A 14,114-nucleotide genomic window follows, 5' to 3' on the forward strand; every position below is an offset into this window, starting at 1 on the left:
GTGGGCTCTGGATGCATCAGGGATGGTTACAGAGGGAAATGGGAGCCTCAGGTGATGCCAACCTGCAAAGCTGGCTGCACAGAGGGGTTGTGTCTGCTGTGACAGTGACACTTGGCCCTGGGGGTCCCTGTGGCCCCCCTGTGTGATTTTAGGGGAGGAGGGACTCACATGGATGGCAAGGTGACAGAGTCACAGCCCTCTGTGACTGATGGCTTTGCATGTGGCTGAGACCTGTTTATGGTGTTTATTCAGCTGGTGGGTGCCCAGCTAATAATTTCACCCTCTTGAAATAAAAAATAGAAGCTCTGGCAACAATCTGGCCTCTTGGCAGGGAGTCAAAGGGTCTTGGAGACCCCAGTTTTATTTTGGGCTGTCCCTTCTCCACCCAAAACACATAAGAACTGGCTACCAGGACAAAAACTGTTGGTATTCTGGCTCAACAAACTTACAGAATTTACTCTGCAATTCAGTTTGCAACGAATGAATCCCCTTCCCAAGCCTTGGTCATATCAGATCTCTCCTGGAGGCTCATGGACAACAGGGAGGAAAGGACTTTTAATTTGATTTTCCAAAATGAAGAGCAGCGAAATAACTGCAGCAGCATTGCCTGTGCTCAAGCTGGAGATCAGAAAATTGCTGATAACAAGGGAGGAAAAAAGCTCAATAATTTCTGTTCTGGCTTTGGAAAAATCAGGCTGATGTTCTCATATTGCACAGGGACAACCAAGTGCTTTCTAGTCCATTAGTAACCCAGGAAGACACTCAATGGCATGGCCTTAGGATAAACATTTTTAAACAGTGGGTTCAAATTAATTTGCTCCCAAGAGTCCCATGGAGGGAGGACAAGGAGTGGTGTTGCCTGCTGCTCATCCTCTCTAAAAAATCCTGGGACTTCTCTCTGATCCCAGAAGGCTGGAAAGATGATAATTACAGGACAATATTTAAAAAAAAAAAAATAAAAGGGGGAGAGAAGAAGAGCTGGAATGATACAGCTGAGCCTGGCAGAAAGTGATGCAGAGCTGGAGGGATGGAGCGTGGGAAGCTGTCAATATAAATAGATGGCTCATGCAAAGCAGCACTTCACAGATTCATTCAACTCCAGCAAGGGCAGGTTGTGTGAGATGACCCAGGCAGCTCCACAGATGGAAATGTGCTCATGTGAGGTGCTTTGGTTTGGAGTGACGAGGTTATTCTGCTTAAAAAATGAGTTATCGTGGAATCACGGAGTGGTTTGGGTTGGAAGGGACCTTAAAGATCATGCAGTTCCAGCCCCCTGCCATGGGCAGGGACACCTTCCACTAGTCCAGGTTGCTCCAAGCCCTGTCCAACCTGGCCTTGGACACTTCCAGGGATGGGGCAACCACAGCTTCTCTGGGCAACCTGTGCCTGGGCCTCCCCACCCTCACAGGGAGGAATTTCTTTCCAACATCCAATCCAACCCTGCCCTCTGGCAGTTTAAAGCCATGCCCTTTGTCCTGTCTGCCCTTGTGAAAAGCTGCTCTCCCTATTCTTTATCCTTAAAGCTTTTGGTGGGGAATGCTGGCTCTTCACTGGATGCCAAGGGGCTGGGACAGGGGTGTTTCCAGCTGGGTTTCGTGGAGGTCTTCCCATCTTCCCTGTGCAGCTGGTGATTAGAGAAAAAAGACTAGGAAAGGGAGGATCTCACTGATCCTTCCCCATTTCCCCCCCATCCTCAGAGCTTTTCAGGGATACCTCCCACCCGAGGTTGTCTTTGGAACCCCCTGAATGGTTTGATGCCATCAGGGGACACTCTCCATGACACTGCCTGGTCCCTCCTCACTCAACCCAGTGGTGTTTCATCCTCCATAAATTTTTTTGGCAGTGAATTTTTACATTTACAGTGAATTATGACCTCTAAGAAAAGCCATGTCATTTGGTTTCTCTTTAACCCAGTATTTGAGTCATCTCCTGTTACATTTTGAGGTAGAGAGAAGAGTCACCTCCCCTCATCCTTTCATCCCATAAACAGGCACTTTATTAACCCATTTTAGGCTCAATAGGAGCTGCATATACTTGAAATTTTAGTGCCTCTCAGGCACTTCTGAGAGTTAAAAATCACTGTCTCAGGCTATGGTTCCCCTCTTGTGACTCTTCTTTAGCCCTACAAGTCACTGGGATACCCACAAGAGGTGTCCCTGGAGCAGAAAGCATCTCCCTGCTGCCATTCCCACCTCTTATGTGGGACATGCAGGCCACTGCCCACCCCCAGGGAGGCAGAATCCCCCAAGGTAATTCATGCCAATTACTGCAATCAGCTAATTAGCAAACAAGATCGATTCAAATGAAGTTACGGTGTCAACAGCTATTATGCAGGCTTGTGTGTGCTGGAGTAAAGCCATCCTGGGGGGATCAAAAAGCCCTTGGAGATGGGAAATAGGGAGAGGTAAAGGGGATGTGGAGGGCAGAAGGGAAATAGGGGGAAAAGAAAACATCCCTGAGACAAATTAAGGAGGAGAAGCGTCGGGAATGGAAAGCGATCCAGGGAATTGCTTGTGAATTTGATGGGGATGATGGATAGGGATGGTGCCCACCAGCCAGGCAGGTTGGGATGAGAGGAAGAAGTCAGGTCTTCAGCTGGGAAATATCTGGACTCCTCTGCAGGACATCCCCCCAAAGGTGGGGAGCAGGGTGGGATTCATCCTGGCATTTTCCAGGGTGAAACAGCCTAGGAAGAGCTCTCTCCTCCCTGGCCATGGGACATCCCTGCCAGCCACCTGCACCAGAAAGGAAAACTGATTGCCACTTCTGGAAGGGAATTGCCAGCCTGGGATGCAACAATCTCCCAGTGGGAGTTAGAGCCAGGTTTGTTCCATTTCTGCCTGCCACCATCTCCTTTGGGAAACCTGGAGCAGGACGGGGCCATGAGGACGTGGGGCTCTGGGACCAGTTCCCACCCGGAGCCAGAGCCTGGTGTAAAGCCTGCAGAGACATCTGCTAATCCTGCCCTAAGCCCTCTGTGATGGATTTAAAGGGTGTTTCTGTCGCTCACCCCCAGGATCAAGATCCTTACAGGATAAGTGTCCGAAGGAAATGAAGGGATTCTTCTTCCCCCAGTGGGGTGTGAAACGGAGACGCAGCTCCCGCTGGGATGCCCCTGGGGGGTGGTGTGCTGGTGTCACCTCAGAGGACGGGGACACCTGCTGCAATGCTGTGCTGGACTTTCAGGAGGGGAGTTTTGCTCTGGAGCTGACAGATGCCCTGGTTTTATCACAGCAGCTGGCCCAGAGAAACATTATCCGGCAGCCCAAATCTCTGCCTGTCTTTAAAACCCTGGAGAAGTGCAAAATTGCTTTTCACTCCAGAGCCAAGGGTGGAGAGCTGAAGAAAAGGGTTTTCCCTGTTACCTGTCCTGCTCAAAGCTGGGTTTGGGGCTATAAGGCTGTTGTTCTACCTGTCCTTAACTTCTCTGCTAAGGAGGAGAGGGGGAGACATCAACAGATTGATGGAAAGTTCATTAAAGGAGGAAAAATGAAGCTTTCCAGCTTTGAGGAATAACCTGTGAGTGCTGGATGCATCCACACAGCCTGGTGCTGGGATAGCAGGGCTGGCCACTTGGGCATTCATGGCACAGGGAGGCTGCTCAGGTGACTTGTAGGACTCGTTTTTAAAACAAACAGATCCCTTTTATCGCCTGAAATCCCGAACCTCTGCCGGGAGGAAACGTGTGGAACAAAGCAATGCCACCATTAATCACCCCCGGAGCTTGGGGCTTGGCTGAGGCACCTCTTCCCAAAGCCATGGACCCACCTCCCACAGTGCTGGGCACCACCCAGCCCTGCTCAGAGCCGGGCTGGCCAGCCCTGCTCACCCTGCACGTTTCCATCCAGAGGGAAATAATCCCTCTTTTCATTCCCAGCTATCAGGAATGCACCACACCTGGTGCCCCTCGGGGAGTGTTTGCCGTCCTGGCAGGTGCCGGGGCCGGGTTGTTTGCCCAGGGATTTTTTTTTTTTTTTTAATTTTTTTTTTTTTAAATTAAATATTATTATTAAAAGCTAATTCGGGCCCCTGAGAGCGTGGAGGGGAGGGCAAAGCCCTTGGCTGGCGCTGAGGAATGTCAACAGGCCCTGGGTTGGTTTGGCCGGTCCTGGCGGTGTCACAAAACCCTCCAGAGCTGCAGGAGACGAGTTTGTCCAGGTTTTTCTGCTGGAAAACAGTCTGGCTGTTGCCTGCAGGGGGATTACCCACCCCAAACACGTGCAGGTGGCACATTTCACCGCTTTAGACACAAGACCAGGTTCTAAAACACCTCCTCATAGTCCCCAGATCAGCTCCCATTCCATACAATCCCTTTGGAGGGGCCGAGGGAAGCTCAGCTTTGCAGGGTTAGGGATCAGGCCAAGGGCCACACGAAGCACCAGCAGCAGAGCACAAAACACATTAAAAACTTCCCACTCAGGGCTCAACAGCACTAAAACCACTCCTGGGTGTTGGGGACACCCCGATCCTCAAAGAGATCAGCCCCTGGGGCTTGGAAAACCACCGGGAGGGAGGGAGGGAGAGCGTGGCAGGCAGGAGGAAGAGCACAGCAGTCCATGGGAAGGAGGAAGGAGGGGAGCAAACTCCTGCTGTGCAGTGGCTGGCCAGGGCCCAGCAGCAGGGATTTATTGGTGACATTACTGGAGGAGCCAGAGCCGTGGGGAACATCAGGGGAACATCCCTGAGCCTGGCACTGAGCTGAGCTTTATGGGCTGTGCTCAGCCAGCTCCTGAGACAGGTATTTATACCCCCACTGAGCTGAGAGGGGGTGGAGGTGTGGGTTCTCCTGGCAGAGGCCTTTTAAAGAATGTATTTATTTGAGGAGGGAGAAATTTCAGCCAAGAACAGGTCCTGGTCTTTCCCAGAGATCCCTGCCCTGGACAGTGACCACAGTGCCTGGGGGAGGAGAGCTGTGGGAGTGCAGCTTTGCCTGTCTCATCCCAGCATCTCTTATGATTTTGGGGATGTTTTCATCCTCTCCTTTCTGTTCTGGCCTCTCTAAGCCACCCTGAGGAGCCACTTCCACTGATCCATGTGACAGGGACAGCCTTCCCTGGCTTTCCACCCCACAGTTTGGGAGGTGAGATGCATGGTCTGGCCAAAACAAACACCAACATGTCCCTGTCCCCTCTCCCTCATCTCCCTACAAACACCAACATGTCCCTGTCACCTGTCCCCCATCCCCTTGCAATTCCCTGCATTGCTGGAGGCAGGAGCCCCCACTGCAGGGAAGTGTCTGAGTCCTCCCATCCCAACACCTCCGCTGGGATGGCTGGGCTGTTACTCCAAGTGCTTGCCAAGGGCAGAGCTGGGGATGTAATGAAGGCAACGGTCCATGGGGAGTGGAACGAGCCTGTACTAGATCAGCTGATATAATTAGAAAGCAGGGACAAGGAGATGAGCTCCTGTGCCCGAAAGCTGGGCTGTTTTTTCCAGCTCCAGCAGCTGGGCTAATAAAAGCTCCAACCTCCCCTTGTGCATCATCTCCAGCTCGTGCCTGCGGGGCACTGCCATGGCTGGGAGCTCGGGAGGAGCTCCCATCCATCAGTGTTTCCAGGGATGGGGCACCTACAGCCTCTCTGGGCAGCATCCACCACCATCACTTCGGTCAGTCTGTCTCCTCTTGCCCCCTTGCCCTGGGCCTGGTAGGTCTGGGTACCGTCTGTCCCCCCCAAACCAGAGGGGGATGCTCACCCAGTTGGCTTTGCCTACTGGTTTCACATCCAGGTTGTCTCTCCTCATGTTTTGGTGCAGGAAAGAAACCCAAAATGGCCCCAGAATGAAAACCAGACTGGTGAAAGTGGGGAGGAGACGGTGGATTTGTATGGGAACATCCCCACCAAGTGAGATGACAGGCTGGGAGAGCTGGGGGTGTTCAGCCTGGAGAAGAGAAGGCTCCAGGGAGACCTTCCAGCACCTTCCAGTGCCTAAAGAGGCTCCAGAAGAGCTGGAGAGGGATTGGGGACAAGAGATGGAGTGACAGGACAAGGAGGAAGGGCTTCACGCTGATAGGGGGCAGGGTTAGATGGGATATTGGGAAGGAATTGTTGGCTGTGAGGATGGGGAGGCCCTAGCACAGGTTGGGCAGAGAAGTTGTGGCTGCCCCTGGATCCCTGGAAGTGTCCAAGGCCAGGTTGGATGGGGCTTGGAGCAACCTGGTCCAGTGGAAGGTGTTCCTGCTCATGGCAAGGGATGGAACTGGATGATCTTTAAGGTCCCTTCTCAACCCAAACCATTCTGTGATTCTATGAAATCCCAACCCCACAAGCCAGAGTTTCCCCATGGAAGAAGGAACAGGGTGAGGTGCCCATTCATCTGCAAACCCACCTCATCTCCTCTGGCAGCATTTACTCCCCTCATAACCCCCAAAACTTCCAAACTGACCTCACAAGTAAGGATTTAGCTGGATTTAGTGTCAGGAAAACCATGGCCATCTGGAGAGTGCAGAACATGCCTGGGCAGGCTGGGGCAAGCAATGTTCCTGCTGGATTTATGGGACATAGACACCTGGTCTGGAGACAAAGAGGTCCATTAAGTCCTACTACACGTTCTTGGGGCCGGAGGGAAGGAAACATGGAAGTTTGCTGAGCCATACAGGGTCTACAACAAGGTATCTGAAATCCTGAGCCTATAGAAAAGACTGGTCCTATGGGTATATGGGAGAAGCACATGGATGCAGGATGAGACCCAACCAACCACGCTGGGCTTGTTCTCACCTCCCCTGCAAAACAACTCCCCCATCCCATCCTCCTCCCAGTCTGTCCCTGGCAGGCACGGATCTGTCGGGCATCACTCCACAGCCCTTCCGAGCAGGGAACCAATTTCCTCCAGTGCTGGACACACAGCCAGCCACTGCTTAGCCCAGGTTTTGTTCCTGGCTTGGATCATTATTTTTATTACTGGTGCTGGGCTTCCAGAGGAAAACATATCTTTGGGCCACATCCCAAGGGATTTGGATAATTCGTCACCCGCAGACGCACATATATTTATTTAAAAGCGCCTCTTGTTATGTTACTTGGCAACTTCCGAGCCCGTGTGTTTCTCCAGCTGATAAATATTTGTGAGGTTGGTTGTGTGAAGAGCAGCATGTGTTAATGATCTGATTGCCTTTTTTCCCGGCCTTCCTGCAAAGGGAACGGGCTCCGTTGCCCAGCAGAAAAGGATCTGGGGATGCCGGTCCACAGTGGCCCACACCAGCTGTGCCCAGGTGGCCAAGAAGGCCAAAAATAATGTGACCAGCAGGACTAGGACAGTTCCCATCCCCTGTGGTGGCACTGCTGAGGCACCTCCAGTGCTGGTGCTGGTTCTGGGCCCCTCAGACAAGAATGATGCTGAGGGGCTGGAGTGTGTCCAGGGAAGGGAACGGAGCTGGGGAAGGGTCTGGAGCACCTGGAGCAGCTGAGGGAGCTGGAGAGGCTCAGCCTGGAGAAAAGGAGGCTCAGGTCAGGGCTGCTGTTGGTGAAGCCATCCCAGATCCTTCTGCACACAAGGGCTGCCCATGGTCGGCATTGTCCAGTGAGGCTCCATGTGCTGGAGTCATGTCATAGCATGAGCCCTCCTACTTTAATCCAAAGGAAAATCCAAAATGTTTCCAGCCCCTGTGACCACTCCCAAACTCAATGCACACATGTGAGAAGGAAGGTGCCAGCCACAGGGAGGAGGAGATGGAAGGCAGACATGGCCACGGAGCCTCATGGTGGGTCAAATTCCAGCAAGACTCAGACAAAACTCATCCTTCTGACTCAGGAACCAGATAAAGCCAACAGGATCCACATGTTCATGACACAAAAAAAAACAATTTTGGGAGAGGGAAACTCAGCTAGGATCCCTGTGAGGCTGATTCCCAGCCTTGCAGCAGCTCCACTGAGCTGGAGCAGGAGCTCCTGCAGCTCCTCCAGTGGCTCAAGGGGACTTTCAGCTCCCTCTGCCAGAACTCTTGGCTCCAGCCAAACCTGGATCATAAGGCATAAGCCATCCCTCTTTCCTGACAGCTGCCTTAACACTTGTGTTTGCTTTCCTTGCTGTTTAAGGAGCTACAGGGACCTTCCTGTCCCCCTCAGGGGGTGTCAGCGTGGTCCTTTCCCCCACGGGGCCGTGGGGTGATGGGAGAGCTGAGTTTGGGGTGCATGTTGGGAACCACCCAGCTTATTGCAGGCTCTCAAGGTCCTTGGTCCACCACCACCTCCAGGATGGAGCATCACAGCCTGGAATGGTTTGGGATGGACAGGACCTTAACAACCATCCAGTTCCAACCCCCCTTCCATGGGCACTCACTAGACCAGGTTCCACGAAAACGACTCCCAGGTTGTGGAAAGCACAACCAGACAATGAATCCAGTGACCCAGAGTGGAGTCCAAAGGCTTTCCCCATGGAGCAGAGGTGAGGATGACCTGGAGGGGCTGGGGGGTCCCTGCCTACTCCCCCATCCTGAGGGGCAGCAATGTCTGGGCTCCTGGCCTCATGCCTCCATTTCATTTTCAGATCCCTCAAATAATAACCGTGTTTGCCAGCTCCTGTGACAGGAATGACTAATGGGAAAGATCCTCTGTGAAGGGAAACAAGAAATCTCCGTGTTTCACCCTTTGTTTGCTGGATTTCTCTCACATCCCCGGACATGGCTGGGCTCAGTTCCCCCTCACCACAAAGCAGATTTTAAGCCCTACAACAGTTCCAGTAACACCCCCTTAACTCTTAACCTTCCCAGTTGGGACATAAGTCCCTTCAGAAACTTTTTGCAGCCCGGTTCATCCACATTCCTGCTCCACACGGAGTTATCGCTCAGCGAGTGCCTCTGCCTGCTGATGCAACGTGGTTTTCACAGCGCATTTGGAAAACACCCTCCCCATCTGCCTGTTTTTTGCAAGTCAGGGGACCGTCTTTCTTCCTACTTCCTGTTTTTCCTCGGGATGGGCAATCAGAGGTGTCCTTATCATGCACCACGCCGTGGCGATGCCCCTGTGCTGGGTGCAGCAGCGGGTGCCCGGGGCTGATGCTGCAGCCCCCGTGGGGCTCTACCAGCCCCATCCTCTTGTAGGACAAGCTGCTGCTGTCTCCCAAGTATATACAACCAGATGTTGGACTTTCAGATGCTTTTCTCCCTCCTCCTTTTTGGATCTGGGGGATGGTCCCTTGGGACATCAGCCCAGCGACCCAGCAAAGAAGAGTTTGAGGAGGAGGGAATCTCTTTCCTGTGTGGAGCCATGCAGCTGCTGGCACTGCTTTTTAAATGCCCACCGCTGCCTCAGGGAGCCCATTTCAGCCCCTCCACACATTCCTCCTCTTCCCTGTTGCCACCACAAAGCCACCACTCAGGACAACCGTGCCCTGTTCCCTCGCGTGAGCCCGGGCAGCGCAGACAGGGGATGACACCGCTCTGGCATTTCCACGCCTGTTTTCAGCCCGTTCGCCTCCCAGCCTTTGCAGAAAATAAATTCCCCAGCCAGGCTGAACTCGGATGACAGCATCGCTGCTATATATAGCCACGGCAGATCGCCGCTGCTCCAACCAGGGCCACACATAAACAAACCGCCCGGCGCACGGAGCCCTGCGCGGAGAGGGCACGGGAGAGGGGACCGCGCGGGATGCGGGAGCCTCCCAGCCCTGCCCGCTCCGAACCGGGGGTGCTCGGAGATCCTGCACTCCCTGGTCATGCCAGCACCTCCCCGGAGGGCTCGGCTGCTGGGCATAATCCGCCGCCGGAGCGGGTTTGAGGATGAAGGATGTGCTGGAGGGTGTTGAAAGCAGAGCACGGAGAGCTGAGGGAGTTGCCAAAGGTTATCCCGTGGGGCGAGTGGCATCCCCCGGCTTGGATCGCACCCGCTGATTCCCGGCTTGAATCAAAGCAGCTGTTGGCATCCCCCTCCCTCCTGTTGTGGGGCAGAAAATGCCAGAAAATGACCCGCTGCAGCCATGCCCACCCCTCCTACCTTCACTCCACAGCTCCCTGCAGCCCTCCTGCCTGCATCTGCCTGCTCCGCTCCCTGCCCGACCCTGTGCCGTGGTGCACGGGGATCCGTGGAGCTGCACAGGGATCCGTGGAGCTGCACAGGGTTTCATGGAGCTGCACAGGGTTTCATGGAGCTGCACGGGGATCCGTGGAGCTGCACGGGGATCTGTGGAACTGCACGGGGATCCATGGAACTGCACGGGGATCCGTGGAGCTGCACGGGGATCCATGGAGCTGCACAGGGTTCCATGGAGCTGCACGGGGATCCGTGGAGCTGCACGGGGATCCGTGGAGCTGCACAGGGATCCGTGGAACTGCACGGGGATCCGTGGAGCTGCACGGGGCTGCGTGGGGTGTGGAGCCGAGGGAAGAGGTTGTTGATGTGCAGCAGGGTCCGTGCCTGGCTCACTGGCAGGCCTTGCCCTCCTTCCCCGGCTCTCCACGTGGGGAAGAGAACCGGGATGCTCAGGGGGTGCTAAGGGGGAATCTTAAGGGGTGCTCAGGGAATGCTCAGGGGGATGCCCAGCAGGGTGTGGAGCATCCAGCAGCCCAACACCCTCCTCTGGACCAGAGGGATCATCCAGCCGGGGGGGAGGGGGCCGCTGGCATCCACAGGTCCCCAGGCTCTCTCCTGGGCTCCGAGGAGTGGATGGGGTGGCAGAGGGGGGTCCCTGCGCCCCTCGGGCACACCCACAGCCCCGGATGGGGCTCTGTGCTGCACTGCAGCAGCTCCGGCCCCTCTCCCTCCCGGGGAGCTGGCAGAGGGGGTGCCCACCCTCATCCTTCCTTCCCCACGGCCCCCTCCCCGCCTGCTCCAAGCCCCGATGCCGGGCCAGCGGGCGGGATGAGCCATCGGGAGGAGCAACAACCTGCTCATCTCCCGCGAGGGGATGGAGCCCGCGGGTCTGGGCCCCCCCGGAGCAGAGGGCAGCGGGGTGGGTGTGCACCCACAGCCCTGCCAGCGTGAGCCCATGGCTTGGGGGCTGCGATGGGTGGGGGGAAACACTCAGTGTCCACATCCTTGCAAAGCCAGGGAAGCATCGGTGCCTCCGGGGGTGCTGTCCCAAGTGGGGAACCCCGCGCTGGGGTGGGAACATTGGATGCCCAAGTCCTCGCAGAGCCAGGGAGGCATCGGTGCCTCCTTGGGTGAAGCCCCAGGCGGGGAGCCCCGTGTCATGACGTCCCCCCACGTCCTCCCTCCCTCCCCACCGCCGCTCCTGGGCGAGGGCCACCCAGCACCGAGGCAGATGACATAATTCCCAGCAACTGCACGTTAATCACTCGGCCGCCAGCAACCTCCTTCCCGTGAATCCAACCCCCAGCCCCAGCCACCGCTCCCCTCCCTGACATCACTGCCAAAGAAATAAAGAAATAAATAAAAAAGAAGACTAGGAAGGGGTGAGAAGGGGGAATAACCTGGCCCTGGCACTGGCACACAGGTCTGCCCCCCGCTCCTCCCCGCCTCGCACTCTATTTTTGGGTGCTGTCACATCCCAACGGCCCCGCGGGGCCAAATCCAGGCAGCTGCGACTTTAGGCACAAACAAGGCTCCCTCCCCTCCATCACACCCGAAATCGGCGCTGGCAGCCCATCCTCCACCCCCACCCCCTCCCCAAAATCTTCCCCTCCCCCCCCCCAAATTACATCTGGGTGGGTGGTTCAGGCGAGCGAAGCTCCAGCATCAGGTCCCCCACCTCGCTCTCCGTGCACCCCGCACCTCTCCCACCCCCAAGAGACCCCCCCTCCCCGTCACCCCGCACCCCATCCCACTCCCCCCACTCCCAGCGCCGCTTCCCAGTTCCTCCCAGTTCCTCCCCACCCCGAGCCTTACTCTTGGCGGGGATGCTGGGGCTGCGCCGGTGCCCGGCGGCGATCGCAGCGATGTGCGGGAGCGGGCAGGGATCGGGCAGGGATCAGGGATCGCAGCCGGGCGGCCGCTCCCGTCCGAGGGGTCTCATCTCATTTTGTCCTGTGTCACCAACACACACACACACACATTCGCAGCCACGTTTCCCCCCCCTTCTTGCGGCAAACGGCGGCCAGCCCCGACCCCACCCCCTGTCACAGCAGCAGCCTAACAGCGAGGACTGGGAGGATGGAGGAGGATCTGCTCGCCTTCCCTTTAACTCTTCCCTCGCCACCCCTCCCGGACAGGGCTCTGTCCCCATGGACCTGGCTGGGGATGCTGGGATGCTCCATGGACCCCTCCACCCTTGTCCCCTTCCCCCACGGGGCTCCTGGACAGGGGATATTTGGGGTCTGGTGGTGCCTTGGCTCAGTGCCCTGCAGCCTCACCGTGTCTCATCGCCCTCAAGACCCCCAAAAAAGAGCCCCCCAGTATGGCTGAGCCCCGACATTGCCCCATGCAGGGAGTCAGGGGGTATCTCGGGGGCACGGTTGGGGTTTGAGGGGCACAGGCAGCCCCTCGGTGACAGACAAGGCTGGGGGGTGGGAACCAAGCCTGTATTCACCATGGAAATCTCAGTTTGGTCCCTGTTTTCCCCCTGTCTCCAAGGGTAGAGCCCTTTGGGAGGGCACAGCCTGAACCCTTGGGGGTCTCCAGTGGGGGTGGGATGGGGAAGTAATGTCAGTCTCGTGGAGAGCTCCCACCCTCTGAGCTCGCAGAGGAGGCGAACTCCCCGAACTTTCTTCTACACAGATTAACTCAAAAAGGGACATTCAAATGGCCAAGGACTCAAACTGAAGGCAGGGCAGGTCCTGGCAGTGACACAGCACAGAATTGTCTTCTCCAAGGAGGAATGAGAGGTGCCAGAGGGAAAAGGAAAAGCTCCTGAGGTTGGTGGCACATGTCCCTGCCTCCAGCTTCACCCCAGCACTGGGGCTGCTGCAGCAAGTTTGGATCCTGCAACACACACAGGCTCTGCTCCCCTTGGCCTTTCCATGGATGGATGGAGCTTACACCACTCCTGCTCACCTGTCAGAAGTCCCAGGAGAGAGGAAAGAGGCAGGAATTGCTGCCACTTAATTCTGCTGCTTTCCAGTGAAATGGCAGGGCAGGTAATTAATTATCCCTGCTAATGGTGCCGGACAGGCACTCGGCTGCTCCCACAGAACTGCAGGCACCGAGTGTCTCCCTGCACAGGTTGTTGCTGACAGAGATCCAGAGGCTGTGTGTGATCCTCCTTGGATGGAAAGGGCAGCTGAGGCTCTGTGATTTACTTAGTCAGTCACCTTTGAGGACCGGGATTAGAGTCTGGGACAAAGCCACTTCTCCTGTGGATGGGATTCTGCTGCTTCCCACCAGCACTGCCAAGCAATGGAGCAGTTCAGCTCCTGCATGGACAACTGGTTCTGGTCCTGCATGGACAATTTTGCTGTGAAATCTGACAGAGCCAAGAGAAAGAGCAGAGCTGCAGATAGAGGATGGAGAAGGTCAGGTCTGACATATATCCTGGGACTGTCCCACCAGAGATGAAGATGTGCCCAGGACCCAGCGGGATTATCCCTGCCCATGCAAAGCAGTTCAGAGGCCAACAGTGTTCATAGGCAGCCTGGTCTCCTCTGAGCCTGGTGGTGCAGCCCCTTTCAGGGGTCATGCAGGGGTAGGGGGTGTCTTACAGGAATCTGACACTGCCAGACTCAGATGAACCCCCCTCTGGTCCTCACCTGGTCACACACCTCCAGGACTGAGCACCCATGTGGAGAAAGCCACACCTGAGGGAGGATGAGCTCCAGCTGCCCTCTCCAAGGGCCACTGGGCTGCTCCTGGACACCCTGAGGGGATGAAGAGGGAATCTGCACATGTCCCCCCATCCAGTGATGCCTAGGCTTGGGCAGGGCCAGTTTTGTAGCTGAGAACCAGAATCACAGAATCATTTAGGTTGGAAAAGACCTCTAAGATCACTGAGTCCAAAAGTTAACCCAGCACTGCCAACAAGAGGATGCTGTTGCAGCTGATGATGTTGCAGCTCCACCAGGTCAGCCCAGCATCCTGTCCCCAGCTGCAGCTGTGCATGGACACTCAAGGTAAAGCAAACCCAGGACGATATTTCCCCCTAAAATTCTCCAGCCCCTCCAAGGGAGAGGCTTTTTTGCCAGGCTGAGAACCCTCAGTGTGCTGTGTGTCCCCACTGAGTGCACCCCCACGGCAAGTCATTGCTTCCTTCGGCGTGGGTGGAAGCCCAGAGCCTGTAGGACACCTCACATG

The 14,114-nt window shown here is 55.9% G+C and overlaps 1 protein-coding gene and 2 long non-coding RNA genes across 3 annotated transcripts in view; all 3 read right to left on the minus strand.

The window, feature by feature from the left end:
• LZTS3 (leucine zipper tumor suppressor family member 3) overlaps positions 1 to 11,989 on the minus strand; it is a 51,739-nt gene extending 39,750 nt beyond the window's left edge. The window contains exon 1 of the mRNA XM_051798190.1: positions 11,778 to 11,989. The gene's annotated coding sequence lies outside the window, so the exon portion shown is untranslated. The remainder of the gene's footprint in view (positions 1 to 11,777) is intronic.
• LOC127475997 (uncharacterized) overlaps positions 1 to 14,114 on the minus strand; it is a 261,043-nt gene that overhangs the window by 225,891 nt on the left and 21,038 nt on the right. The window lies entirely within an intron of this gene.
• The window catches only part of LOC127475988 (uncharacterized), a 242,551-nt gene that overhangs the window by 207,597 nt on the left and 20,840 nt on the right, over positions 1 to 14,114 (minus strand). The gene's annotated exons all lie outside the window — the stretch shown is intronic.

The sequence above is a fragment of the Manacus candei genome, unplaced genomic scaffold (assembly GCF_025592945.1).
Source record: "Manacus candei isolate 608988 ecotype Guabito, Panama unplaced genomic scaffold, ASM2559294v1 h1tg000048l, whole genome shotgun sequence".
NCBI classification, from domain to species: Eukaryota; Metazoa; Chordata; class Aves; order Passeriformes; family Pipridae; genus Manacus; species Manacus candei.